Source organism: Ranitomeya variabilis, chromosome 6 (genome assembly GCF_051348905.1).
Source record: "Ranitomeya variabilis isolate aRanVar5 chromosome 6, aRanVar5.hap1, whole genome shotgun sequence".
NCBI lineage: Eukaryota > Metazoa > Chordata > Amphibia > Anura > Dendrobatidae > Ranitomeya > Ranitomeya variabilis.
Genome location: NC_135237.1, coordinates 73389936 through 73417820, shown reverse-complemented (window position 1 = coordinate 73417820; position 27885 = coordinate 73389936). Strand labels below are relative to the sequence as shown.

Genomic DNA, 27885 nt, shown 5'->3' with positions numbered 1-27885 from the left:
CTTGAGGCCGCGCGATCGTGCCGCCGTACTGGTACTGCGGTTTGCGGGAACTCAGTTCCCGCAGAGCAGTACTAGTACGGCGCATGTCGGGAAGGGGTTAATATAATTGTCTTATAATTTTTAAATTTCTCTTTAGAAAGATTTGTTTATTTACTTGCTTTAATTTTGAGTTTATAAACGAAAATGAATGTTTTTTAATGATATTATTGTTACATACTATTACATATAATTATTAGTGATGAGCGAATATACTCGTTACTCGAGATTTCCCGAGCATGCTCGGGGGGTCCTCTGAGTATTTTTTAGTGCTCGGAAATTTAGTTTTTGGCGCCACAGCTGAATGGTTTACGTCTGTTAGCAAGCATAAGTACATGTGGGGGTTGCCTGGTTGCTAGGGAACTCCCACATGTACCGTATTTTTCGGACTATAAGACGCACCGGACTATAAGGCGCACCCAGGTTTAAGAGGTGGAAAATAGGGAAAAAAATATTTGAAGCAAAAAAATGTGGTAAAATATTTAATAACATAAATAACATACTATTATATATAATAACACCAAATATAATAGTATGTTATTATGTTGGAAGCTGCGGGACCAGTGTGGTGTCTGTGAAGTACTATATGAAGATGCTGGAGGGTGAGTATAAGAATGGGGGCACAGGGCTTATATTGAAAGCACCACTCCAGCACTGCAAAATAACACTGGAGTGCTGCTTTAAAATCCCATGGGAGAACTATAACTCCCAGCATGTCCTGCAGACATGCTGGGAGTTATAGTTCACCAAAGGAGTGGCAGAGTGCTTTATTGTGTTTTGTAAAGACTAACCTCTTAATTGTGGCAGCCAGCCACAGTGTGGTGAGGTAAAAGCATCCCATGACTGCACACAGAGCCCTCCCTCTTGTTGCCTTTCCACAGCACAGGTTATAAGAGGAAGCCTGAAGATTCTACTGGGGAGTGTGAAGGACCTGTGATGATGTCAAGAAGAGGGAGGGCTCTGAGCTGCCATGTGATGCTCCAGCCCGCCCACTTCTGACATCACACAGGTCCTCCTCCAGGTCCTCCTACTCAGCCTCCAGCCCAGGCAGGTATGCAGCTATCTCCTCTCCCCTGGCCCCTGCTGCTGCTGCCTCCTTCTCCCCTGGACACACAGATCTCCCTAGCTGCTGCAGGAATCCAGCGCTGAGGAAACCATGTGTGTCCCTGCTTAAGTGCAGTATTCATTTGCTGCTCTGGCTCACCGCTCAGCTGATAGGTGGGCGGGGAAGCAGCTAATGACTATTCACTGCACGTAATCATCGGGACCACATGGTTTCCCCAGCGCTGATTCCGGGCAGTGGGGACATTTTTCTGCCTCCTGAAGTGGGATAACAGTGCGATCCCACTCGCTGCTGCCCCCTTCCCCACATGCTACATCCCTACCATAAGACGCACCCATACTTTCCTCCCAAATTTGGAGGGAAAAAAGTGCGTCTTATGGTCGGAAAAATACGGTACTTATGCTGGCTAACAGATGTAAATCATTCAGCTGCGGCAAGAAAAACTAAATCTCCGAGCACTAAAAAATACTCGGAGGATCCCCGAGTGTGCTCGGGAAATCTCGAGTAACGAGTATATTCGCTCATCTCTAATAATTATCTATTACAGGCTACTATTTCATTGTGACAATAACTAGCTAATAATGATGAAGTCCATAGCTATGTGATTAGCACAGTCCATGGTTGATTGATACCACTAAGCCACATAGTCCACCAGTACGATATCTGCTTATACCTATTCATGTACGGACTGGGGCTATAATTCAGTCCTGGCATTTGAAATCACACAGGCCCATGTTGTCCCTGTCCCCATGAACCAGATGGGATATATTACTAATATTACCCTGGATGGAGGAAAGGAAGATTTTCTACAAGACCAATATTTCTAATGATACCGGTGGCCTGCTGGGGTAAGTGACGGAGTCAGCAACTTTGTGCTCTGTCACAACTCTTAATAGTATGGGTGTCTTGAGAACACTGATTCTGTTAACAACATAGCAGACAAGGCAGCCTATGACCAGACAGGCCCTTCTGGTATTTGCCAGAATTGCCAGATGACCAGTCCAGCCCTGTACCTATTAATGAAGTAAACAGTCATTATTTTATATAGATTTTTTTTTACTGTGACTTGTAAATATTTGCTTTAAATGTGATTGTTTTCCTTCTTGTCATGTTTTATGCCTTAATAACAATTTATTTCATTTTTATACCAATATTAGTCTTTTTACAATGTCAACTATTTTTCCACGCCCAGGTGAGTGTTTCCCCCTTTTTTAAGTTTTGGTGTTTTTTCCTCAGTATTAAACCCCCTTTCCCTGTTACTGATTGTTTTTTTGTAGTTTGTGTTTAAAAAAGAGCTCGGTGCAAGTACGAAACAAATAAAAATAAAAACTATGAAATTGTTATTCCAGTCTGGAACTGCTTCCTTCATACAGCAGCACGGTCTACTCTGAAACGTCAAACCTCCTTTTTCTATTAATCGATATGCAAAAGAGGGTTCTCCTTCATTTGCCGATGGGACTGCAGCAGCTGTAATATTCATGGGCAATTATCAGAGTTGTCACAATCACAACCCTTTCAGGTGAGCAACTCCATAACGCCCTTCTCATCTGTACCTTTCAATATCACCCTATGTGCGCTTGTCTCCCCCCTTTTATTTTGTCCACTGCCTTTAGATATTTTTTATTTATTTTATGGTTTATGACGTAAAAAAGTTGATATATTCGATTATACTTCGGAATAGTGTCCTCTTATTATAGGTTTTCCTATAGTTAAATAGTGACATATATTAGGGGTAACATCCATGTCTGCACGGATCTTATGAGATGTTCGTAATAAAGAATGGAAGATTTTAGCTTTCTAAACGAGCTGCATTGTATTTCCTAATTCATTGCATTATAGTTTGCCAGGACTCATCTGTGCACGTTCGCTCCAGTGAGGTGGTAATTCCTTTTTCTTCTGTATAGTTAAATAGTTACATATAGTTATACAGTTACATATGTTGAAAAAAAAAAGGGCAAAGGTCCATGAAGTTCAACCTTTCCTGACCAGCTGTTACACATTCTCTATTGCTGGCTTATTTATAACCCATTCGTTGTGAGAAAAGCATCCAGACATTTTTTTAAATGCTGATATAGTATCTGCCATTACTACCTCTTGTGGTCGGCTTTCCACCATCTGACTGCTCTAACTGTAAAGAACTCTTTCCTATTTAGCTCCCGGAATCATCTTTCCTCCACACATAATGAAGGTCCCCGGCTCCTTTGTAAGGTCCTTTGAAGGAATATGTCATGTGCAAGGCTTTTGTGTTGACCATACATGTGAATACTGTACATGAGATCGCCTCTGAGATGTATTTTTTCTAAACTAAACAAGCTCAACTTTTTCTAATTCTCTTCATAGGAGAAACCTTCCATCCCTTGTAATAATCTATTTGCTTATACTTGAACTGACTCTTCCCAATATCTTTTTTAAAATTTGAAGACAAAAACTGGATCCCATATTCAAGAAGTGACTCACAAGTGATTTATAGAGGGGTAACAATACATTGCGATCACTGGATTTTATCTTCTCTTCTAAACACTTCCTTTTGCAGCTGCTGCTTGACATTGTGTCCTGCTGCTCAGCTTACTGGTAACCAAAATACCCAAGTCCTTCTCCTGTTCTGTAGTCCCAAATATATTTCCATTGAATGCATTTGCAGCAAAGGGATTATTCCATTCTAGGCGCATCACTCTACATTTATCAATATTAAACTTCATCTTTCATGTGTTTGCCCAGACGCTCTGAGTGCCACCACTTACGGGTAAGGACGATGTCAGTAACAGGACCAGGTCATCTGATCACGCTGCTGACGGCCCTCTCCAGCAGCACAGAGGTGAATGTCGATCTGGTAAGCACTCTCCTGGAGCTCAAGAGATTGGTGTGGACACAGAATGAATAGTTGGTGGGGGAATTGATGTGGGCACAGTATGAGGATGGGGGCTTTATGGTATTTATGCAGACACAGTATGAGGAGCAGGGGAAGTGGCGTGGATGCAGTATGAGGTGCAAAGGGATGAACTGGTGCGGACACAGTATGGGGGAGGTGATGCGGACACCTGAGAAGTCAGGGGGTTTGGTGCGGAGAGGTATAAGGCGTGTGGTGGGGGCCATTGGTGCTGACACAGTATGGGGAGTCAGGGGGGCCTGGGAATAGAGACAAAATGGCAGTATGGAGAGTGAGCAGGACCTGTGAGGAGACAGTATGGTAGTATGGGGAGAAGGGGGATCTGTGAGGATACTACAGTGTGGGGAGTGTGGAATACATGAAGAAAAATTAGGAGGAGCAGTAGTAATGGGTGCAGAAACAGTATGGGAAGTGGGGATGTATGAGGATACAGTATGGAGAGTGAGGGGGTGAAATGTGTGAGGAGACAGTATGAAAAGCGAGGGGGGAAATTGCATATTTGCACTGACATGACCATCCACTGTTGAAGTTGGCACCAGAGGATCGTGACAGTATTCGGTGCTCGCATTGTGAGAATTCGGAAACTTAGAATGACTGCAGACTTTCATCACAAACCTGGACAACTCTTTTAAATATAACATTAAGCACTGTAGCATGCACAATCCTAACAGCGTATAATACACTCAGTGTCGGGACTCAGCTCTGCTTCCTGGTTCCAGCGGTCATCACATGATAACTCATATGTGATTTTCATACTTAGTCATGTGACAACTAGCTTCTCAACCCGCTTCTCTCAGTAAAGAAGGGGCAGTAGTATTTCACTAAACATTGGGAGAATCAGCAAAAGCGGCTCGTCAGTATATAAATGGTCAGATGACAACTACTTAAATTGATTGAGAGGGGGGATGCACCAAACTGTATTCTTGCCCCGAGTGCCGGAAAACCTAGATACACGTCTGCTGTAATATCAGACAGCCAAGATCAGCTTTTAAAATTTTACAAAGTTTTGTGTAGTCAGCAAAGACTGACACTTTACTCTCAATCCCATCCACAAGGTCATTAATAAGTCATTAATAAAGAGATTATAAACAATTGGGCCTAAATCAAATTGTGGTACCCCACTGCTGATTTTTGTGGTACCCCACTGCTGACTTTAACCCATTTGGAGCATATGACATTTACAATGACCCTTTGTTTTCCTGTCCTTTAACAATTATTTTTTTACCCATGTGCGTATAGATCCCAATTGATCATTTATGATTTTTAAATCACTTTCTTTTTTGTCTTATGGTATTAATTTCTCAAAATGGCGCATGTGATCCATGAATTAGGCGCCAAGTTAAAAATGACCTTCCTTACTATCTTTAACTGTTTTTGTAACTTTTGGCACCAAAATTCGCATGTCAAAATGTCATGGAAAATTTTGGCATACTCAAAAATACATCAGGGGGGACTGGAGTGAAGTTGTGCCACATTTAACTTTTTAAAAAGTCACAATTCATTAATCAGGCTAAAACATTTGGAATTGCTAGAAGGCTAAAAAGCAAGCTCATATCATATAGACTTCAAAAAGGCGCAAATAGAATCATGAATTGTGCGCAAGCAAAAAAAGACACAAAACTAGACAAAAAACAGACGCAAAGGAAATAATGAATCAGGGCCATAGTGTCCCCTAGTCACTGGAGCTTCAGTATAAGGCTGTTGTGTGGTACAATATCAAATGGCTTTGCAAAGTCCAGATAAATCACCTCAGCCGCATTACCAACATCCAGATTTGATACGTCCCTACTAGGGTTGAGCGAAACGGATCGTTCATTTTCTAAAGTCGCCGACTTTTGGCAAAGTCGGGTTTCGTGAAACTCGACCCGACTCCAGCGTGGGATCGGCCACGTGGTCGGCGATCTTGGCGCCAAAGTCGCGTTTTGTATGACGCCTTCCCCGCCATTTTTTCAGCCAATTAAGGAGTGTGGGCAGCGTGATGACATAGGTTCCGGCCTGGTTTCTGCGGCGTCATAGAGCCATATTACCGTTTGGGCTGCAGTGATTTCCGCAGTCAAACACAACATATGCTTTGCACGGAGGAGAGAGAGAGAGAGAGAATAAATAATCCACATTGACTTGCATTGGGTTTCATGTTCCGGTCCGGAACCCGACTTTACAGTAGAATCGGCCGATTTCACGCAATCCGACTTTCGAGGTCGGATTTCACAAAACCCAACTCGATCCTAAAAAAGCAAAAGTCACTCAACCCTAGTCCCTACCTCATACTGATGTCAGATTACATAACAAAAACCTGCTGACAGATTCCCTTTAAGGGAATACAATACCAAGATAGGTTATCACACCTGGGATTATTCAGTTTGCAAAAATGAAGGTTTAGGGACGATTATTTTACAACGTAGAAATATATGTAGGGACAGTACAGAAATCTTTCTAACGGTCTTACACATAAGCTTGCAATGATAACAAGGGGCAATCCTTTATGTCTAGTGGTAAGAAGGAGAGGTAAGAAGGTTTAATCATAATCATAGATGATGATTCTTTACTGTAAGAGCAGTGAGACTATGGAATTCTAGCATACATGATGTTGTAATGGTTGATGCACTGAAAAAAATTAAAGGATAGCCTTTAATCCTTTAAAAGGCTATCTTGAAAAATATATTAATAGGTAATGGACACTAGATTGTGTGATGGGTCGTTGATCCAGGGAACTAGTCTGATTGCTGTAGGTGGAGTCAGGAAGGATTTTTTTCCTTTAATATGGGCAATTAGCATGAACCTCATTTAGTTTTTGTGTTCTGGATTAACATGTTAAATTATAGTTTGATCATGATGGTCTTTTGTCTTCCTTTTAATCTTAAAATCATGAAACTATATTACATGTGAATAATAGATGAATCATAATCAGAACCTTTGTTCTGGAGTGATGCGTGTTTCACTATTCTCACCAGGGTACCTTTATATTTGCCATATTTGTTGGGGTGATCATGAAAACATGCAATTAATTTCATGTGATTTTTACAAGTGTTTTTTGCTGGCTATATACGCATGTGTCTTCTGGTAAATTTGATGCATCTATGTTTTAGAATTGTTAAACTTGATCCAGAATAAAGCAAAAACTTGTAAGTTAGATGTTAATTTCTCCATTTTAAGGGAAATATTCCTTTCAGACTCCACATACAGCAAGCAGACTAGTTGATAGTTCGAAAGACTAATTTAATATTATATTTTTCAAGAAAGGCATCCAAGCCCTCCTTGACCTTATTCAATGAATCGACCATCATGACATCCTGTGGCAGTGTTCCAAAGTCTTACTGCTCGCACACTAAAGGATCACAGTCTGTGATGATGATTAAACCTCCTTTTTTGTAGATGTAGACAGTCCTTCCTTGTAAATGGGACAGGCTTAGGCCTCTTTCACACGTCCAGATAATTCCGGTACCGGAGAAATCGGTACCGGAGTTATCTGTGTCCGTGTGTCCGTGTGCTCACGTGGCACATCAGTGTGGCACACGTGCGGCATCCGTGTGCCGCCCGTGTGCCGCCTGAGGACCACACGGACCGTGCAGGAGAGACAGCGCTACAATAAGCGCTGTCCCCCCTGTGTGGTGCTGAAGGCGGCATCATCTCTTCTCCCCCGCAGGAGAGAAGAGATGAAAGATCAAGTTTTTGTTATTTTTTTGTGAAAAATAAAGTTTGCATGTGACCCCCGCCTCCCACCCCCAGTGCGCTGCCTGGCCCTTGCAGAAGAAATACTCACCCAGCTCCCGCGATGTCTCCACTCTCCTCTCAGCCCCGGCAGCCTGTCCTGTGTGAGCGGTCACGTGGGACCGCTCATTACAGTGAGGAATATGCGCATATTCCTCACTGTAATGAGCGGTCCCACGTGATCGCTCACACAGGACAAGGGGCCAGCGCTGAGAGGAGAGTGGAGACATCGCGGGAGCTGGGTGAGTATTTCTTCTGCAAGGGGCCAGGCGGCGCACTGGGGGTGGGAGACGGGGGTCACATGCAAACTTTATTTTTCACAAAAAATAACAAAAACTTGATCTTTCATCTCTTCTCTCCTGCGGGGGAGAAGAGATGAATGCCACCTTCAGCACCACAGCAGGGGGGACAGTGCTTACTGTAGCACTGTCTCTCCTGCGGGCGGTACGTGCACATGGAGGAGAGTGCACACTGTTCTCCGTGTGCACGTGTGCAGGACGTATTGCTGTACGTGCTGCCGGAAAAAAACAGACATGTCTACGTGTTTTGCACACGGACATACGGCCCGTGTGAAAACACTCACATGTGCAGAAACACATAGATTCTAATGTGTCTACGTGTGTCAGTGTCTCCGGTACGTGAGAAAACTGTCACTACAAGTACTGGAGACACTGACGTGTGAAAGAGGCCTTAGTTGTAAAAACAAGTCCCCAAAGGTGAGTTTTATCCAAACCAAAGTTTGATAACCGGTCTATGTGCAGCGCCCCAGAGTCCTGGTCGTTGCAGTACTGATGCTCCGCCGCTAAGGGGGGCTATGGTACGTCTGATGGCACTGAAGGAGTTCACCTGACCAGGTATCACAGACACCAATACACTTCACAGTCTGGCCTCCAGGGGGAGCTAAGGGTACTATGTATTAGGCCACTCCTCACACTCTGGTAAAACTGGGGGTTAGGTAGGAAGTTGGAGAGAAGCTGACTGGGTTGGAACCAGGCAACATCCTGTGGCAAAGGGTGTTGCAGGGGAAGATTCAGGGGGGTCCCTGTCAGGGGTGGGATCCTGACAGAGGCCTAGCGAACAGAGAGAACGTTACGGGACCGCGCCGGCACTTCATCGCGGCGGTACCCCAAGAAAGCAAAGAAGCGAGGTTTATTGTGCTGAGTGAGAAACGAGATCAATGCAACAAGGAGAAACACCAGTAGGAGTCATGCTGTAAGACGAGGCAACATCCTACTGAGGCGCGTAGCCGGTGGCCGGAACGCCGAGGAAGTATTGAGCTCCAGGCCTTACTTCAAACCTACGGCAGGACAGTCAGTTATAGGCGGGCTGTCTCACTCAAATCACCTAAGAAGACATAGGGGGCAACATTTGGAGAGGGGCAACTCTAGGGTCCCGGAAGACCTCCGAGCCTACCCGTCATACGGGTGCGTCCTAGCCATATCATCTGGGGGATGAAGCAGAACATCATAATCGAGTTGTGACGGAACTTCAGAAACAGACACAACAGTTGTGGGGACTATCCCGTAAGCACAGCAGAGGAGGACCACAACACACAAGCGCTAGAAGGTAGGCACAGATTTCCACCTGCAAAGGGAACTCTGGAGGTGCCATCGGATCGGCTGGACTTGCGCAGCCTGGTTAACCGTATTCCGGACTGAGGATCCTGAAGCCTTCAGTAAAGAGGTAAAGAGACTGCAACCTGGTGTCCTCGTTATTTACTGCGACCTGCACCACATCATAACATCATCACCATACCTCCACCTTCATTGTACGCCCCTCAGCAGGGTCACGGGCCGGGTCTAGCCACCGTGACAACCCCAGAACAGAGACTCAGAGGCCTGGTACCGGGTACCCCTCGGCCCTGCGGCAGTGGGGGCGCTACATATGTACCACAAGGTGATATCTACACCAGCTGTGACATGGCAAATTCTGACATAAATTATAGTAATAGTATAGGGAGCAACCCCAGCGCTCCCATTTACTAATTAAGTTGTTCTTGTATTACATGGAAAAATATTAATTTGAATAACTGCCATATAATAATGTATGCCTGTCTGGCTTCCTCAAGCAAAATCGGATGTTCGCCAAATAAACCTAGACCAATTAGACTTGGGGTTGTCTCACCATGGAAGCAGTTTGTAAAAAAAGACATCTTCAGACATAATCTTTCAGGGGAATTCATCAAAGCTTTCATGCTAGAATACAGAATACTAGCACAACTCTATGAAAAGCAATGCAGAGTTTTTTTACTTTTGAAGCAGCTCCATCAAAATGTGTGGAACTGGGGAGGATTCGGGGCATTAGCGGTACCGCCTGCAAGATCGTTACCATCAGAGCGCTGCGGGGGTCATGCTGTCAGATGTCAGTGTGACCCTGCAGCTATAACAGGGACCCGTGGTAAAAAGCTTACCGCAGGTCACAGGCATCGGCTGATAAGAAATTACTACTCCCATCAGCCTATGCCTGCTGTCACTGATAACAGCAAGAGCAGGTGGTGGCTGATGGGTGTAGTCATAAGGCGGCACCTGTGCTCAAAGTAAATAAAAAAAAGTTAAAATAAAAAAATAAATATTTAAATAAAAATAAAAAACACAGTATATACTCACAATATACCTAATCCCTGAAGCCCTTGTCTTCTGTAAGAAATAAAAAAGCACCATATACTCACCTTAACGCCTAATCCTCGATGCCCATGTCACCTGGAAAAGAGAAAAAATAATAAACCACCATATCTCCCACCTATATGCCATAATCCATACTGTTCCATGATGATTCAAATCACTTGTAGAACAGTCACATCCGCTGATGCAACTGCTCTACCTGGCAGCCGGTGACACGCTGACAGGAGCGTGTAATCACTCCTGCAGTTTGTAGCGCTGAGCTGCCGTAAATGAGGTCATTGGAGTTCATCAGCTGATGAGCCATGGTTACCTCACATATGGCACCGCTGCGTGAGGAAGTTCTCAGGCAGCAGAGGTGTCGTAAGTGAGATCACCGTTGCTCAGCAGCTGATGAACTCTGGTGAACTTTCTCACCGCAGACCAGCGCTACACACTGCAGGATTGATTACATGCTCCTGTCAGTGTGTTGCCAGCTGCCAGGCAGAGCAGTCACAAAGTCATCAGGATCGTCATGGGACATTATGGATTATCTCTTCACTTTGGACAGGTGAGGAATATGGTTGTTTATTATTTTTTTTATTAAAAGAAACCTGTCAGAAGATTTGGCCGTTATGAATTACGGCCACCCCTTTTCAGGGCTTATATACAGCATTCTATAATACTGTGTATAAGCCCCCAACCCAACCTGGAAGAGAAGAAAAATAACTTTTATTATACTCACCTGCAGGGTGGTCCGGTCCGATGGGTGTCGCTCTTCTTGGTCCGGCACCTCCCATCTTCTTGTGATGCCGTTCTCCTGCTTGCTTCATGTGGATGGCGCGACCCCGGAATCACGCTCCTACACAGCAGTACTTATCTGCCCTGTTGAGGGCAGAGCAAAGTACTGCAGTGCACAGATGCCAGGAAAGGTCAGAGAGAGTTGCAGCCCACAGCTGTCAGTTTTTCCTGGTTATCAAAAATACAGGGCAACCCATGTAAATTTTCTTTTTAATTATTTATTTACAGGGCCATTGATGGGTCAATTGATGACACTTTTCCTGGTGTCTGCCCCTAATTTGAGCTGTTTTGGCAATTTTTGGGCCCTCCTGAAGGTGATGTCTATGTGTTTGGCTTTGCCTCCCATTGAATTCAATGGTGTTTGGTTATGTTCGATGAACATCGGGAAGTTTGGTGAACATAGCCTAACCGAACCTTCAAAGGTTCGGTCATCTCTAGTCATAATCCTACCACTAACCCTAGTCCTAAACCTAACCCTAGCACTAAACCTACCCCTAAACCAACCTTTATCCATACTTAAAAAAGTGTAAAAAGGTAAAAGCAGCACTTGCTCTGCACATGATTCAATACTATCTTCCTTCATGAGCTGCTCATCCACTGTCATCTCAGGCACATCAGTCAAGATGAATTTGTCATCCATGGCTTCACTGTGCATAATCAGTGACCAAGATGACAAAACTCCCTTCATTATACTTAGAACTTTGCTTTCTCAATTACTGCCTATGCAGTGCGCAGCAGCTGATGATAAACTGCATAGGCATCGTCAGGTGAGTAACCACTGTGACTCCTTCAAGAAAAGAGTTTGCAGGCATTATATGAGTGATGCAAAATTTTGCCCTCCATAGGCTTTGGTGTAATGGACAATATCTTGTGAGCCACCATATGCTATGAAGCTGGTTAGACCACACAAATGTTCTTTTATATCAATCTGCAAAATTCCCACAAACAATCTGCAATTTTTTTAGAAAGCCTTTCCAGAAAAGTGGAGGCTGTCTTAGTTGCAAAGGAGGGGCCATCTTCACATTATTCCTATTTATTTAGAATGAGATGGTAAAAAAGCTCCTGTAGGTGCAATGTGTAGGTGTACTAGTACATATAGTGTACAGTATGTAATCAACCTAGGAAGGATCAAAAGAATCCCATCCAGTTAACATGTATTTATTACAGATGAATTTACAAAATTCTTGTTTATAAAAGCCTGTAGTATTTTTCCGTATTTAATGAAATTGTTGTCTTCGAGCCACAGTAATGTGAATGTTTCCAGCGCTGCGTTCCAGAATCGGAATCTGTTTTCCTTCTGATGTGTGTAAACATCAGTAACCATGTTGAAGTCCATGTGCTGATAACATTTCAGTTTTCTTTAAAAATTTGCTTTGTTCATCAGTGACCTCTTTATTAACTGTGCTTTCATTACATAAGTGGAATTAGAATCCATTTGGCTTGCAGCAAGCATTCTGTCATGTGCGAAACAGATGAAAAACATTACAATCTTTATCATTCCTCGGCCAGGCAATCATTCATGATCCAGAGCTCCAGCACAGACAAGAAACATGTGACACTCTGTTATAAACAAGACAAGTCAATGGTTCACTATTCTTTACTACTTATTTCCACACTACTCAGTGTATGTGTCTCAGAATGGACAACAAGATGTCCACCTTTTTAATAAAAAACCCTGCATGTCTTACATTTCATGGACTTATGTCAATATTTAAGATGGAAATAATTATCTTGCAAATCATGCCGGTCCTGCGTTCTTTGCACTTGAATCCCATTGTCGGTCAGCAGTTTGGATTGCCAATATGAGCAGGACTTCCTCCTACTGCACTCGGAGTGCTGTTTTTAATCAACTTTGTCAATGCATTAAGTCAACTTTGCTTACTATTATTCCAGTACTTAAACTGTAATTGACTGCAAGAGAGATCTGAGAGTGGAAGGTGAGGGACCTCCCCAGTTCAGACGTCTGTGTTGCACATAAATGTTGTATCTAGAGAGATCTGAGAGTGGAAGGTGAGGGACCTCCCCAGTTCAGTTGTTTTTTCGCATGGAGACAGGCCCACTTTTTCCAGTATCACAGATGAAAAGTGCCAATAAAAGTCTATGGGTCTGTGAGGACACGTACAGCACATAGATGGCATCAGTATGCAGTCCCTGTCCTATCTGTGTGCTGTCTGTGATTAACATTGCAAAGGATAGGAGAAGTTTTATAATTTATTTATCCATCCATGGAAAACACTGATGACACTGATGGTAAAAATTAACACATGGACTATACACTGATGACACACTGATCCAAAACTCTGATGACACCGGTACCATTTTTCATGTACATGTTTAAACAGTTTAAACACGGACATGTGAATGAGGCCTAAGAGTAAAAATATCCAAAAACAGTGCAGCAGATGTAAGATAGCTTATGCCTCTCTGGGTGCTCTGTGTTCCTCTTCCCATTACTACTTTCCCCCAATGCTGCTCTGTCCCTTAGTTCCATGTGCAGCGCCCCAGAGTCCTGGTCGTTGCAGTACTGTGGCTCCACCGCTAAGGGGGGCTATGGTACGTCTGATGGCACTGAAGGAGTTCATCTGACCAGGTATCACATACACCAATACATTTCACAGTCGGGCCTCCAGGGGGAGCTAAGGGTACTATTCATTAGGCCACTCCTCACATACTGGTAAAACTGGGGGTCAGGCAGGAAGTTAGAGAGAACGCTGACTGGGTTGGAACCAGGCAACACCTTGTGGCAGAGGGTGTTGTAGGGGAAGATTCGGTAGGGTCCCTGTCAGGGGTGGGATCCTGACAGAGGCCTGGCAAACAGAGAGAAAGCTACGGGACTGCGCCTGCACTTCATAGCGGCGGTGCCCTAAGAAAGGACAAGAAGCGGGATTTATTGTGCTGAGTGAGAAACGAGATCAAAGCAAGAGGGAGAATACCAGTAGGAGTCGTGCTGAAAGATCGAGGCAACATCCTACTGAGGCGTAAACTACCGGCGGCCGGAACGCCGAGGAGGTACAGAGCTCTAAGCCATACTTCAAACCAACGGCAGGACAGTCAGTCATAGGCGGGCTGTCTCACCTAAATCACCTACGCAGACATAGGGGGCAACCTTTGGAGAGGGTCGACTCTAGGGTCCCGGAAGAGCTCCGAGCCTACCCGTCATACGGGTGCGTCCCAACCATAACATCTGGGAGGGACGGAAGATTAGCAGAAGATCATCTAATCGAGTTGTGAGGGAACACGAGAAACAGACACAACAGTTGTGGGGACTATACCGTAAGCTCAGCAGGGGAGGACCACAACACATAGCGCTAGCAGGAAGGCACAGATTTCCACCTGCAAAGGGAACTCTGGAGGTGCCATCGGACCGGCCGGACTTGCGCAGCCTGGTTAACCGTATTCCGGATTGAGGACTTTGAGACCTTCAGTAAAGAGGTAAAGAGACTGCAACCTGGTGTCCTCGTTATTGACTGCGACCGGCACTACACCGCACCATAACATCAGCACCATACCACCATCTTTTATTGTGCGCCCCTCAGCAGGGTCACGGACCGGGTCTAGCCACCGTGACAACCCCAGAGCAGAGACTCAGAGGCCCGGTACCGGGTACCCCTCGGCCCTCCGGCAGTGGGGGGCGCTACAACTTGGCGTCACGAACAGGATCTACTTAAGCCTGAGGAATCAGGTCATGTGTGCCTTGGAACTGTGATTTATTATACTTGGACTGTGACTTATTACAAGGACTGTGCTGTGTCATTTGCCACCAAAATCCGCCGCCATTACAGCGCTGAGGAGAGCGCAGGAGAAGAAGAGGGGCGTGGAGTGGGCGTAGACAAGCTGGAGAGCGCGAACGACAATGGCCGCCCAGTCTAAATATTTCTGCACCGTGAGGACGTGTCCGTCAGCAGCCCAGATCCGCCTCCTGATTCTCAATGGGGGGCGGAGACAACGAAAACAAAACCGCCCACGAAGGAGAGAGCGGGAAAAGGACCAGGAAGAAGGAGTCAGCGACATGGAGGACGCCATGGCGAGCCACCCGGAGTCGGAGCGTGGGGAAGGAGCAGAGGACTCCCCCAGCTACCCGGAGGGGCACCGCAGCCAGACCTCCACAGTTGACGCTGACCTCCTGCAGACCGGAGCGGACGAGCTGATCCACCAACTCCTGCGAACGCAGCTGAGCACCGAGGCCGGGTGGAAGAAGACCATCAACGGGAGCCTCACCAGACATCTGTCGGCAGCCTCGTCTGGTCCGGAGCAAGAAAGAAGTTCCAGCGCTCCGAAGCCAGAAAGCAAGGCCCTGCCGGAAAGCAAGATGCTGCAAACGGAGATGACAACGCCGCAGCGCAAGGCCCTGCAACCAGCGTTCCAGATCCCAGCGGAGACAGAGCAGATCGGCACCGGAGGAATCGCATCTGAAGCAGGTATGAAGGACGCCCCTGCCCTGACGACCGACACCACTGCAGTGACTGCTAGTGCCACAGCTGCTGACTCCGTTCCAGTGACTGATCTTGCAGCAGCTGCTACCTCTGCCGCAGCAAATGCCCCTACTCAAGCTGTGCAGACCTCCATCGCTGCGCATGATTTAACCGTATATGAAAGACGGATTAACGGCGTTTGTCCAGCACTGGGTGTAACCCTGGACCTCACTTCTCCCAGGCCAAGAAGGGTTAAGTGCCAGGTGCAGCCCTGGAAGCCGTCCAACTAAACCTCGGAACCACGAGTATGTAAATAGTTAACTGCTTGTTTCCCTGCTTTTTGCTGCTAGAACCCGTCTAGGGTTACTCTTAAAGGGATCCCTTTGTTGACCCGGGATCCCTATTGTTTTTGTTTGTTTTCTACGTGTTGCACAAGTTATCAAAGAACTGCTGAATCATGAACAATGCATGATACAAACTTCTTGTATATAGTTTGCACCTTCTTAAAGGTGCTCTCTACTGGTTTTACATAAAAAACGGACTCTTTGCGAAGATACGGTTCTTGGAACCTGCACTGGAGTCCTTGCTGCATACGGACTTGCAGCTTGAAAAGTTGCACTACCTCATAGAGACTTGGTCCCCTCTTAAAGGGGATGTTCGCATCCTGCACTTATGAACAGTGTTGCCTTAAGATGGTTGAATGGCAATAATGTCCTGAAAAGAAAGTATTGATGATGTTGATATGTGAAAGTTAAATGTAACCAATTAGTTGATTGTAAGAAATGTTCAATAATGTTAATAGAAGAATGAGGACAGGAAGTGAACCCGTAGGCGTTAGTGGTGAGTCCTCTTAGGAGCCATATAGAGATGGCTCAATGATCTCAAACTGAAAGAAAAACATGTTCTATACTGTGTATAGTAGTGGAAGGACAGTAGGCTCGGGCAGAATGGGGCGGTCCTGTAAAAGAAAGGAGAGGCAGCAGGCCTGGAGCAGTTAGGACAGGCGGTCCTGCAGACGTAAAGTAGGAGAATGCATAAAAGTTAATTAGCCTTATATGTGATATAAGAAGGTCTTTAGTGGATTTAGCGAGTACGTCCTTAAAGGCAATGTTAAAATATTGTTCAGAATTTGCACTCAGTAGAATACCCGGTTGGGTAAGAAAAGTTATTTATAGTGAAGTTATTTAAAAGTATTTAACCATGTTTGTAACGTTCAAGTGTCCTCACCTCCCATAAAGGGAAGTTAAAAAGTTGACTTGTACTTGCATTTTCAAAAATTGTATGTCTTTTTGCTGACATGTATTGTTGTTTTCTTCCCAGTCCAGGAGTACTTGATTTAACCGGGGGGGGAGTGCAGCGCCCCAGAGTCCTGGTCGTTGCAGTACTGTGGCTCCGCCGCTAAGGGGGGCTATGGTACGTCTGATGGCACTGAAGGAGTTCATCTGACCAGGTATCACATACACCAATACATTTCACAGTCGGGCCTCCAGGGGGAGCTAAGGGTACTATTCATTAGGCCACTCCTCACATACTGGTAAAACTGGGGGTCAGGCAGGAAGTTAGAGAGAACGCTGACTGGGTTGGAACCAGGCAACACCTTGTGGCAGAGGGTGTTGTAGGGGAAGATTCGGTAGGGTCCCTGTCAGGGGTGGGATCCTGACAGAGGCCTGGCAAACAGAGAGAAAGCTACGGGACCACGCCTGCACTTCATAGCGGCGGTGCCCTAAGAAAGGACAAGAAGCGGGATTTATTGTGCTGAGTGAGAAACGAGATCAAAGCAAGAGGGAGAATACCAGTAGGAGTCGTGCTGAAAGATCGAGGCGACATCCTACTGAGGCGTAAACTACCGGCGGCCGGAACGCCGAGGAGGTACAGAGCTCTAAGCCATACTTCAAACCAACGGCAGGACAGTCAGTCATAGGCGGGCTGTCTCACCTAAATCACCTACGCAGACATAGGGGGCAACCTTTGGAGAGGGGCGACTCTAGGGTCCCGGAAGAGCTCCGAGCCTACCCGTCATACGGGTGCGTCCCAACCATAACATCTGGGAGGGACGGAAGATTAGCAGAAGATCATCTAATCGAGTTGTGAGGGAACACGAGAAACAGACACAACAGTTGTGGGGACTATCCCGTAAGCTCAGCAGGGGAGGACCACAACACATAGCGCTAGCAGGAAGGCACAGATTTCCACCTGCAAAGGGAACTCTGGAGGTGCCATCGGACCGGCCGGACTTGCGCAGCCTGGTTAACCGTATTCCGGATTGAGGACTTTGAGACCTTCAGTAAAGAGGTAAAGAGACTGCAACCTGGTGTCCTCGTTATTGACTGCGACCGGCACTACACCGCACCATAACATCAGCACCATACCACCATCTTTTATTGTGCGCCCCTCAGCAGGGTCACGGACCGGGTCTAGCCACCGTGACAACCCCAGAGCAGAGACTCAGAGGCCCGGTACCGGGTACCCCTCGGCCCTGCGGCAGTGGGGGGCGCTACAACTGTATATCAGCTATTGGCTTCATAATATTACAAACCATGCTAAGTGCCCCTTACTTCAGCAAATAACTGTGTCCCAGGCTAGCCCACAAAATTCTGGACCTGATATGGTTCCTATTCTACCAATGTATGATTTTTCTTCCTTTCTAAGTTTATTATCTGACTTGTTTCTTTGAGCTTGTCTTTCCATTCTGATCACTGCTTGTGAAGATCTGAGGTTGTGGGTTGTATTAATCACCCAGGCATGTTAACGATGCAAACAGTTTATTTCTTCTGTCCACGAACTTACAGCAACTGTGGGTAGATGGCCACAATGTAATGCCAATCTCCCAACTTTTGGTTGGCCCACAGCTTTTGTATCTCCCTTCGATATAGTCACAGCCTATGCTCCTCCATATTCTAATGAGGCCGAGTCCCATCACCTGGGACTTTCTGTGAGACCCCCTGTGGTGACGGCTTCACTGGGTCTACTATCCCCATCCACATAATGGGACTAGTGACTGGGAGATCAATGGCTTAAATTGAGGCCCGTGAGACACTAACGAAAGTAATGGAATGATTGCTGTACCTGATAACATAAGATCCATCCCGCATGTCTTCCTCTGCTTACTGTCACTGAATGGAAACATGGATTCCTGAGACTGAACACTTTCCAGGAGAGATTTGTGCACCTTAAACCAACGAGTAAGCAAATCTCTAATAAAACACAACACTAACATCAACATAACTGGTGCTACATGCTGGAAAAAGTCTGTGTGACACCCCAGGGTCCTGGTTGTCACAGTGGCAATGCTTTCCTCATGGAGAGAGCGATGTCACGCTTGGAAGTGAAGGAAGATCTCTTTCACCAGGTAAACACAAGCATACAACATGTTCACACTCCAGGCCAGAAGGGGGAGCTCTAAACCCGATTTATGGGGAGCTTCCCTAAATATACATTGTGGTCTGGAGGGAAAGTCAGTCTGTCAGAGGGACAGAGCAGAGTGAGTGAGTAGTCTGTCAGAGGGACAGAGCAGGGAGGGAAGGCCAGACAGCAGACTGGAGCAGTCTGAGGCCAGAAGGAGAGTTGGAAAAAAGTCAGAGAGGAGCTTGTCACGGAACTTCAGCTGAGGCGGAGCTGGTACGATAGGAGAATAGCTGAGCAGACATAGGGGTCTGCAGCTCCTGACGGGAAGAGGAAAGAAGAGAGATGTTTGAGGGGCCGTGCAGCCAGAGGTGCTGCAGCTCCTGGACAGAGAAACAGAGAAGAAAGAACAGCGTATAGTAAGCGTGCAGGAGAGCGAAGCACAGGAGAGTGACACCAGGGGAGGGCAGCAGCGTATGGGCTATCTCCCTGTGGAGCGCAGATTCCCAGTAGCAGGAAGACCGAGGTTGTGTCAAACTCTAGGAGGCACGGCAGAAACCGCCAGGACAGGTGGATTATTATACGTAACCTGTCCGCCCTAATACCCAGGAGACACAGTGATACATAGAGCCCGGGTCGTGATAGAGACCCTGTGAAAAGGCTCGAGTCACCTGTCATACGGGTTTGTGTCCCACCTTTATGGAGGACAGAGAGAACTGTGAGGACCTTGATTGAAGAAGTAGTGAACACGGCACTCAGGGCTTCTTGGAGGTGCACAAGTTAGGTATCCAACCCGTCATATATTAGCAATAAATTACTTGGCACTCAGGCGATCTTATATGCAACGATGAAAGGTGAACAATTCATTTATTAAGTGCATCCAGTTAAAAAATTTAAACGTTTTCGATCTAATCACAAGACCTTCATCAGAAACAGTTTTCGAAGTACTGGAAGCCACAAATAACCTGTATGGACCCACACAGGTGTCAGCGTCAGACTGCCCGGGAGAAGTAAGCGCCTTAATACGCCTGGAAATGTGAGGAATAAGCGCTGTTACGGGGCGAGACACTTGCAGGAGAGGTAGCGCTGTAACTTCCAGAGACCTTGATTGAAGCCACAGGTAGCAAGAGCCTATATCAAAAGCGCTGGTAGGAAGGCTTCTAGCTCCACCTGGTAAAGGGGACTCTGAACTTGCTTCCAATCTGGCAGGACCCTGCCTGTACCTGTGATCTGGTGCCCTGGACTGTGGATGCCCGAAGTCTCCAGTAAACTACATAAAGAGACTGCAAACCTGTGTCCTCCATTTCTTTATACACTACCCACCATCACCGGCTACACACCGGGAGCCCTGGGGACCTACTTCACCTGTGGGAAGTTATACCATCTAGCTGCCATAACATCACCCCAGTGGACCCCTTTAAGCAGCGTCGGTCCCCTCAGACCAAATTCCACAGGTGGCATCACAAACACAAACTTTATTAAACCCTTAAAAGACCTTTCCCTTTATTTGGACGCCCAGGGCCACGGACCAGGTCGCAGCCACTGTGACATCCCCTTTAAGTACCGGACCCGGTACAGAGTACCCCACGGCCCTGGCAGGCGTTCCATTTGCATACTTTAAAGCAGTGGACTCCGCTCTACGTCCATTGGTCCAATAGTCTTCAGTCTAAGGGCAGCTCCTCACACTATTTATGACCTAACTCTGGTGGCTTGACCTTTGCTCCATCTGATTTGTACATCTTTGCCTACTGCTCTCATATCCCTTTTTGAAATGTAGTTTTCCGTTTGTGGGACAGCCATTCGCAGATGCTCCAAACTCATAAAAAGGCGTACAGCTCCTATACTTATATATTGATGACTTATCCTTAGGATAGGTCATCAATATCAGATCTATGAAGTTTGATAAATGGCACACCCATGATCAACTGCTTTCAGCTCCAGCACCGGCCGGATGTTGAGTAGCTGTATATACTGTGTAGCGCCCATTCTTGGAACTGCCAGATTAGCTCCCATTCATTTCATTAGGGCAGTGTTCCCCAAGTCCGGTCCTCAAAAGCCACCAACAGGTCATGTTTTCAGGATTTCCTTAGTATTGCACAGGTGATAATTGCATCACCTGGACAGGCAATAATTCCATCACCTGTGCAATACTAAGGAAATCCTGAAAACATGACCTGTTGGTGGCTCTTGAGGACCGGACTTGGGGAACGCTGCATTAGGGGATGAGTGCAATTATACAAAAATGACCACTAAACCGTGTATAGGCAGGGCCGGCGTTAGGGGCAGGCAGACCAGGCAGCTGCCTGGGGCCCCCGCTCCCCCAGGGGCCCCCAGCTAGCGGCAAGTCACGCAGCTGCTATGGGGCCCCTGTGAGGCAGGGGGGCCCGCCTGCCGCCAGCACCGACTCCCCCGCCGCATTGAACTATACCGGCGTCTGCCGGTACAGTTCAATGCAATGATGGAGGAGAGAGCGTCACCTGACGCTCCCTCTCCCATCATTCCCCGCTCTGCCTCTGACACTGCGGGTGAGCGTCATCGCGCACTCACTGTGTGTTAGGCAGTGCAGCGGCAGCCGCCGACATAGGAGTAGGGAGCAGCGCGGGCTCGGGGAGAGGTAAGGAGCTTGTGTTTATTTATTTTTTTACTGGACTGTGCGGCCATTCTCGGGAGGAGAGAGGCGGGGAGGGGAGGGAAGGGGGGATGTGGGCTGTGCTGTATACTACTGTATGGGCAGCAGTGCTGTATACTACTGTGTGCAGTTCTGTATACTACTGTGGGCTGTGCTGTATACTGTGGGCAGTGCTGTATACTACTGTGGGCAGTGCTGTATACTACTGTGGGCTGTGTTGTATACTACTGTGGGCAGTGCTGTATACTACTGTGGGCTGTGCTGTATACTACTGTGGGCTGTGCTGTATACTACTGTGGGCTGTGCTGTATACTACTGTGGACTGTGCTGTATACTACTGTATGGGTAGCAGTGCTGTATACTACTGTGGGCAGTGCTGTATACTACTGTGTGGGCAGTGCTTTATATTACTGTGTGTGCTGTTGCATATACTACTGTGTGGGCTGTGCTATATACTACTGTGTGGGCTGTGCTATATACTACTGTGTGGGCTGTGCTATATACTACGTGGCTGTGCTATATACTACTATGTGGGCTGTGCTATATACTATGGGGGTATATTATATTCTATGGGGGAGGCTGTGTTATATACTATGTGTCTGTGTTATATATTTGGGGGTACATTATACATTATATTCTATGGAGGAGGCTGCATTATATTCTGTGGGGGCTTTATTAGATTTTATGAGGGATGATTGCATCATACCCTTTGATGGGGCTACATTATATTCTATGGGGAGGTGGGCTGTATTATATCCTGTTTGGGGCTACATTATATTCTATGGGGGTGCTGTATTATATTTATATTCTATGAGGGGTGATTGCATCATACTCTATGAGGGGCTACATTATACTATATGGGGGCTGCATTATATTCTATGGGGAGGTTACATTATACTCTGTGGGGGGGTTACATTATACTCTGGGGTGGCTGCATTATACTCTGTGGGGTGGCTGCATTATACTCTGTGGGGTGGTGGCTGCATTATTCTATATGTGGGCTGAATTATACTGTATCGAGGACTATGGGGAATACATTATACTATATGAAGAACTATGGGGTGCATTATACTATGGGAAGTGAATTGTACTACATGGATGACTATATGGAGCACTGTGAAGAGTGTATTATGCTATATGGAGGACTGAGGAGTATATTTTAATATATGGAGGACTATGAGGAGTGTATTATACTATATGGAGGACTATGGGAAGTGTATAATACTATATGGAGGACTATGAGGAGTGTATTATACTATATGGAGGACTATGGGGCACATTATAATATATGGAGGACTATGGGGTGTATTATACTAAACAAGCAAAATGCTGCATATTCATTGGGTGATTGGATTGTTTATGCCGGAATAAAAATCCTTGTTCTCAGCAGCACATTGCTGGTGTAAACTGTAGTGCTGCTGATAACATGATACTGTATGGTGATCTGTTAGTGATCTATTAGTGATCGTTCTGTCCCCTTCATTCTTTCTCAGATGGTGGAAAGAGGCCGGGAAACAAACGTCCAACAACTTCAGTATTGTCGATCACACTCGTTTAGCAGCCTGAGATCAGCGCATGTAAATACAACCGAAATGCTTCTGTATGATGTGCAATATGTTAGCATTTGGGGCCCCATTTTAAACTTTGCCCAGGGCCCCACTTTGCCTAAAACCGGCCCTGTGTATAGGGCAATGTTGTTCTGTCTTTGCACATTATGTATATCTTGCTACAAACAGCTGATCTGTGGGGGTGTTGGACTCATCTAATATTGATGAGCTACTGTATAATAAGGATATAAAGGTCCTGGACAACCCCTTCAATAAATTTGTCATATCTTATGCTAGCTAGCTTCACTTTAAGACTAGTGTATGAAACAACTATTTCTATGTTTTGGTAGCATAATTACATTGGTGTGAGTCATTATGTTTTGTTTTTCAAAATCCAGTATGCTGTAGATGTGTACATTGTAAAGGTTTTTCTACAGGTATTAAAAATGCATATAAAATATCTGAATTAAAAAAAAATCCCAAAAATTCATTAAAATCATTTTTTTTGTGAAGGAAGCCTTTTGTGTCTTTATTTTGCACAGAGAGTCATAGTATGAAGTCCGCGCCAGACATTTTTCACAACATTTTGTCATTGCAGCTTGAAGAGTTTCCTCTAACAACCTTTATGTTACCTCCGATGACCTCCCGTAATGTGACAAGTTCGACTCGAGCTGCTCTAAGCCTAAAAGCTCTTTGTGTGTCCTTAATACGTTATTGAACCTGTATATGAGGGTTGTGTTTGGAAAATGTTTTCTACATTTTGCTACAGTTGCAATCACAATTAATCACCCCCCACTGCAAATTTGGCTTATTAGCAAAATTTATGAATTTCTGCTGTTTGTCATAAACCAATGAATCTAGAGCAATTTAAGATGCTCAACACAACTAATACAACAGGTGCTGTCTCCAAGTCATGCCACTTTAGGCTACATTCCCATGATCAGCTTTTCAGGGACTTTTGATGTTGCAGGTTTTCTGCACCCCTTGAGTAAAGTAGATTTGCATTTTTTTGTAAATATGCAGCATAAAAAAATCACCAAAAACTCATAGCTTTATAAACTACGGCTACTTTATTGGTGTTTTTATTTTACAAGCAATTGTTTTAATATGTATAAAATACACAAAAAATGTTGCAGCAGTGTTTTGGAAATTAAAAAAACAAACAAAAAGAAAACAGACCTGGAAAAGAATATGAAACTGGAAAAATAAAAATAAAACTATATATAAAAGAATTTGCAATATTTCTCTATAGAAGTACTGTGCTCAAAGTGCATTTGACTGTTGGGTTGAACAATTAATAAAACGTTCACTCTCTAGTTGCCTACTCCTGGCCTAATGGATATTGATCAGGTGCGCACCAAAGAAATAAACATATGACAACACACAGTCAGAAGTAAACTCTCCTTGATCAATCTGTGGCTCAGCTCCAAGGGGGACTTTATTAGTCAGAACACAAGTTTATATATTTCCTGTAAGGGGGCTCGGTTAGCTCTAAAATGGGAGTGATCAGATGTATTCCATTGGTTAGTGGGTTGGGCAATGAGCAAGTCCATGGGCGGATCCATGAGGTCATCAGGGTGGGTGGATCCATGAGGTCATCAGGGTGGGCGTCATCTTGGATACCAGCACATGGCATGCTGATACAGGAAATGGCAGCCATCTTTAGTGTCTCACTTTGATCTGAGAACACTTATGTAAGGTTAAACAATACACGTTATAGGTCACTTCTCTCAACCTCTTATGTCTTGAGGTTAATTAAGTATTTGATCTTATGGCTCTCCTCAACATGACCAAACAAATGAAGCCAAAAAGTGCTAAAATGCTGACGTTCTTTTTTTTTTTTTTATAACAGACAAAGGTTGAAAAAGAAATAACACAAAAATTGAGCTTACTTTAAGTTGGTATTCATGCAGAGCTTAAACAAAATTAGCACAAATCCTGCTATAACTAAATAAAAAGCAAAAATGCTTTTAAATAACATAGGGTTCTTAGTACCATTTTTTAAATGAAAAATGGCAAACAAGCCATCCCACCATGGGAAAGGTGACCCTGCTCGGAACGGTCTAAGGGTACGTTCACACAGGACTTTTTTGCTGCTTTTTTTTATGCTAATTTAGGTGCGTTATTTTGGTGCGTATTTGGTGCGTTTTTTGGGTACGTTCACACAGGACTTTTTTGCTGCAGATTTTTGCTGCAGATTTTTGCTGCAGATTTTTGCTGCTTTTTTTATGCCAATTTTCAGCTGCTAGGACACCTCACAATGGCTCTTCACACCTTACTACCAGGAACTCCCTCACAATAGATCACAATCAGGACACCTCACAATGGCTCTTCACACCTCACAATGGCTCACAATGGCTCTTCACACCTCACTAACCACACCCCTAAGCTCTTGGCTGTGAGATCCCTTCCTGCTGGCCATGATTTTCTGCACAAAAAACGCAGCAAATAATGCTACATGCGTTTTTTCAGCGTTTTTTTCATCACCCATTCAAGTCAATGGGTGAAAAAACGCTGCAAAAACGCAGCAAAAACGCTGAAAGAAGTGACATGCCCTATGTCCAAAAAAAGCAGCAAAGCAGAAAATACTGATCAAACAAAAAACCAACGTGTGTGCATGAGATTTCTGAAATCTCATAGGCTTTACTGGTACTGTAAAAAGCAGCTGAAAATTAGCATAAAAAAAAGCAGCAAAAAAAAGCAGCAAAAAAGTCCTGTGTGAACGTACCCTTACACTGTCTAATATTAAAAACCTTACCATGTGTCAGAGTTCACCTCAGTGTTTGAATAAGGGCAAAAAAAGGATCGGGTCCTGAACTGTGGACACCTGTCTTGTGAAGCTATTTAAATGTCATTTCCAGCTCAAGGGAGGGAGGCCACGGCCTGGATTGCATAAAATGCAAAAATACAAAGAGAAAGACACAAAAATTGAGCTTGGTTTAAGTTAGTATACATGTAGCACAAAAACACTTGTTCACATTGGCCATAAAGCATCCTAAACCTACAAGGAAAAGTGCATTTAAATAACATAGGGTTCCTAGTAACACTATTTTTGATCAAAAATAGTATGAAACCCATCCCACCATCGACAAGGTGCCCCTGTTTTTTTTATTTAGTTACAGCAGGGTTTATGTTCATTTTGCTTCTTGCAGGTTTATGTGCTGCATGTATACCAACTTAAACTAAGCTCTTGCGTTTTTTCTTTGTATTTTTGCATTTTGTGCAAGCCGGGGTGTGGCCTCCCTCTCTTGAGCTGTAAATTACATTTAAAGGCTTCCCCAGACTGGTGTCCACAGGTCGGGACCCGATCCTTTGTGTGCTCTTATTCACACACTGAGGTTAACTCTAACACAATGTAAGGTTTATAATATTAGACAGCGTAGGACCGTCCCGATCAGGGTCACCTTTCCAATGGTGGGACGGCTTTTATGCTATTTTTGATAAAAAATAGTGTTACTAAGAACCCTGAGTTATTTTAATGTACTTTTGCTTTTTATTTATTTAGTTACCGCAGGGCTTATGTTCATTTTGCTTCTTGTAAGTTTTGAAAGGTTGAAAAAGACATAATTTAGCTTTGCAAATGTGCAGCTGCTTACATCTAAATTAAAAATAAATGTAAACTGTATGATGATTTGATTCCAGATGCTTCAAATTTATTATTAGAATTGGAAATCTTTTTGGATAAATATTTTAATTACAAAGAAATGTGCTTTTAGAGCTACAGCAGTGTTGAATGGTCTGGGTGCATAAAAATTGGAATTAGAACAAATGCAGATGATAGTCATAGTAATCGAAAAAACATTTCCTTCAGAAGTGTGAGGTCAAATCAGGATTTTTCTGCCAGATGTCACAGCCCTGCTCAGATTATAAATAATTTAACGTTGTGGCATTGAAGTCTATCAAGTCATTGGAGACTATGGAACAATAATGAGATTTGTTTGTGGCTTATCGAGGTTTGCTCTGTTGTTCTACTCTGCTATGTGTAGTCCACGTGTATTTACTAATACAACAAGAGGCTCATTCACACATTCATTTTTCTTGAATGAGAAAAAAAAAAAAAAAGATTTTCATCAGAGTATTTAGGCTGTGTGCACACGTTCAGGATTTTTTGCGTTTTTTTTTTTATTCGTTTTTTTCGCTATAAAAACAATAAAAACGCTTAAAAAACGCATACATACTGTATGCATCCCATCATTTATAATGCATACCGCAATTTTTGTGCATATGTTCGTGGAACAAAATGCATTGCGGTAAAAAATGCAGCATGTTCATTAATTTTGCGGATTTTTGTGGATTTCCCACTATATTGTTGCATTGGAAACTCCGGAAAAAAAACGCAAAAAATCTGCAAAAGACGCGAATAAAACGCATGTGGATTTCTTGCAGAAAATGTCCGGTTTTGGTCAGGAAATTTCTGCAAGAAATCCTGACGTGTGCACATAGCCTTAGTCAGATTTTTATCAATGTCCGCTCCATGTGTCAGTTTTTCCCACCAGTGATTTTCTCATATGCTAAACAACACAGGAATGGCATGCAGATGACTTCTATGTGCTGTCAAGTGTTTTCACAGACCTATGGACGTATCCGTGATTTGATACAAAAATAGACGTTTTCTCATTCATTTCCATGGAGCAATAGGTCCGCAAAAAGCATAGGCATGTGAACAGCTCCATAGCCTATAATGGGTATATGTTCTGTCAGTGAAAAACATGGATAAAACACGTATGTGAAAAATGGACGTCTGATTGAGGCCTAAGGTTCTCACTTGTGTTAGGGTTCATTCACAAGTCCGACTTTCACGTGCTATTCGTGTAGAAGACTGCATTGTATAGAATATTGTAGAAGACTGCATCAGTCAGGTAG

The 27885-nt window shown here is 44.6% G+C and overlaps 1 long non-coding RNA gene across 2 annotated transcripts in view; it reads left to right on the top strand.

Moving 5' to 3' along the window:
- Positions 1-23480, top strand: part of LOC143783447 (uncharacterized) — a 47252-nt gene extending 23772 nt beyond the window's left edge. Inside the window, exons 3-4 of one of the 2 annotated variants that reach the window (XR_013217175.1) lie at positions 3818-3929; positions 22969-23480. This is a non-coding gene — a long non-coding RNA (uncharacterized LOC143783447). The remainder of the gene's footprint in view (positions 1-3817; positions 3930-22968) is intronic. The other variant, XR_013217176.1, reaches the window with a different exon arrangement.
- Positions 23481-27885: the final 4405 nt, after the last annotated feature.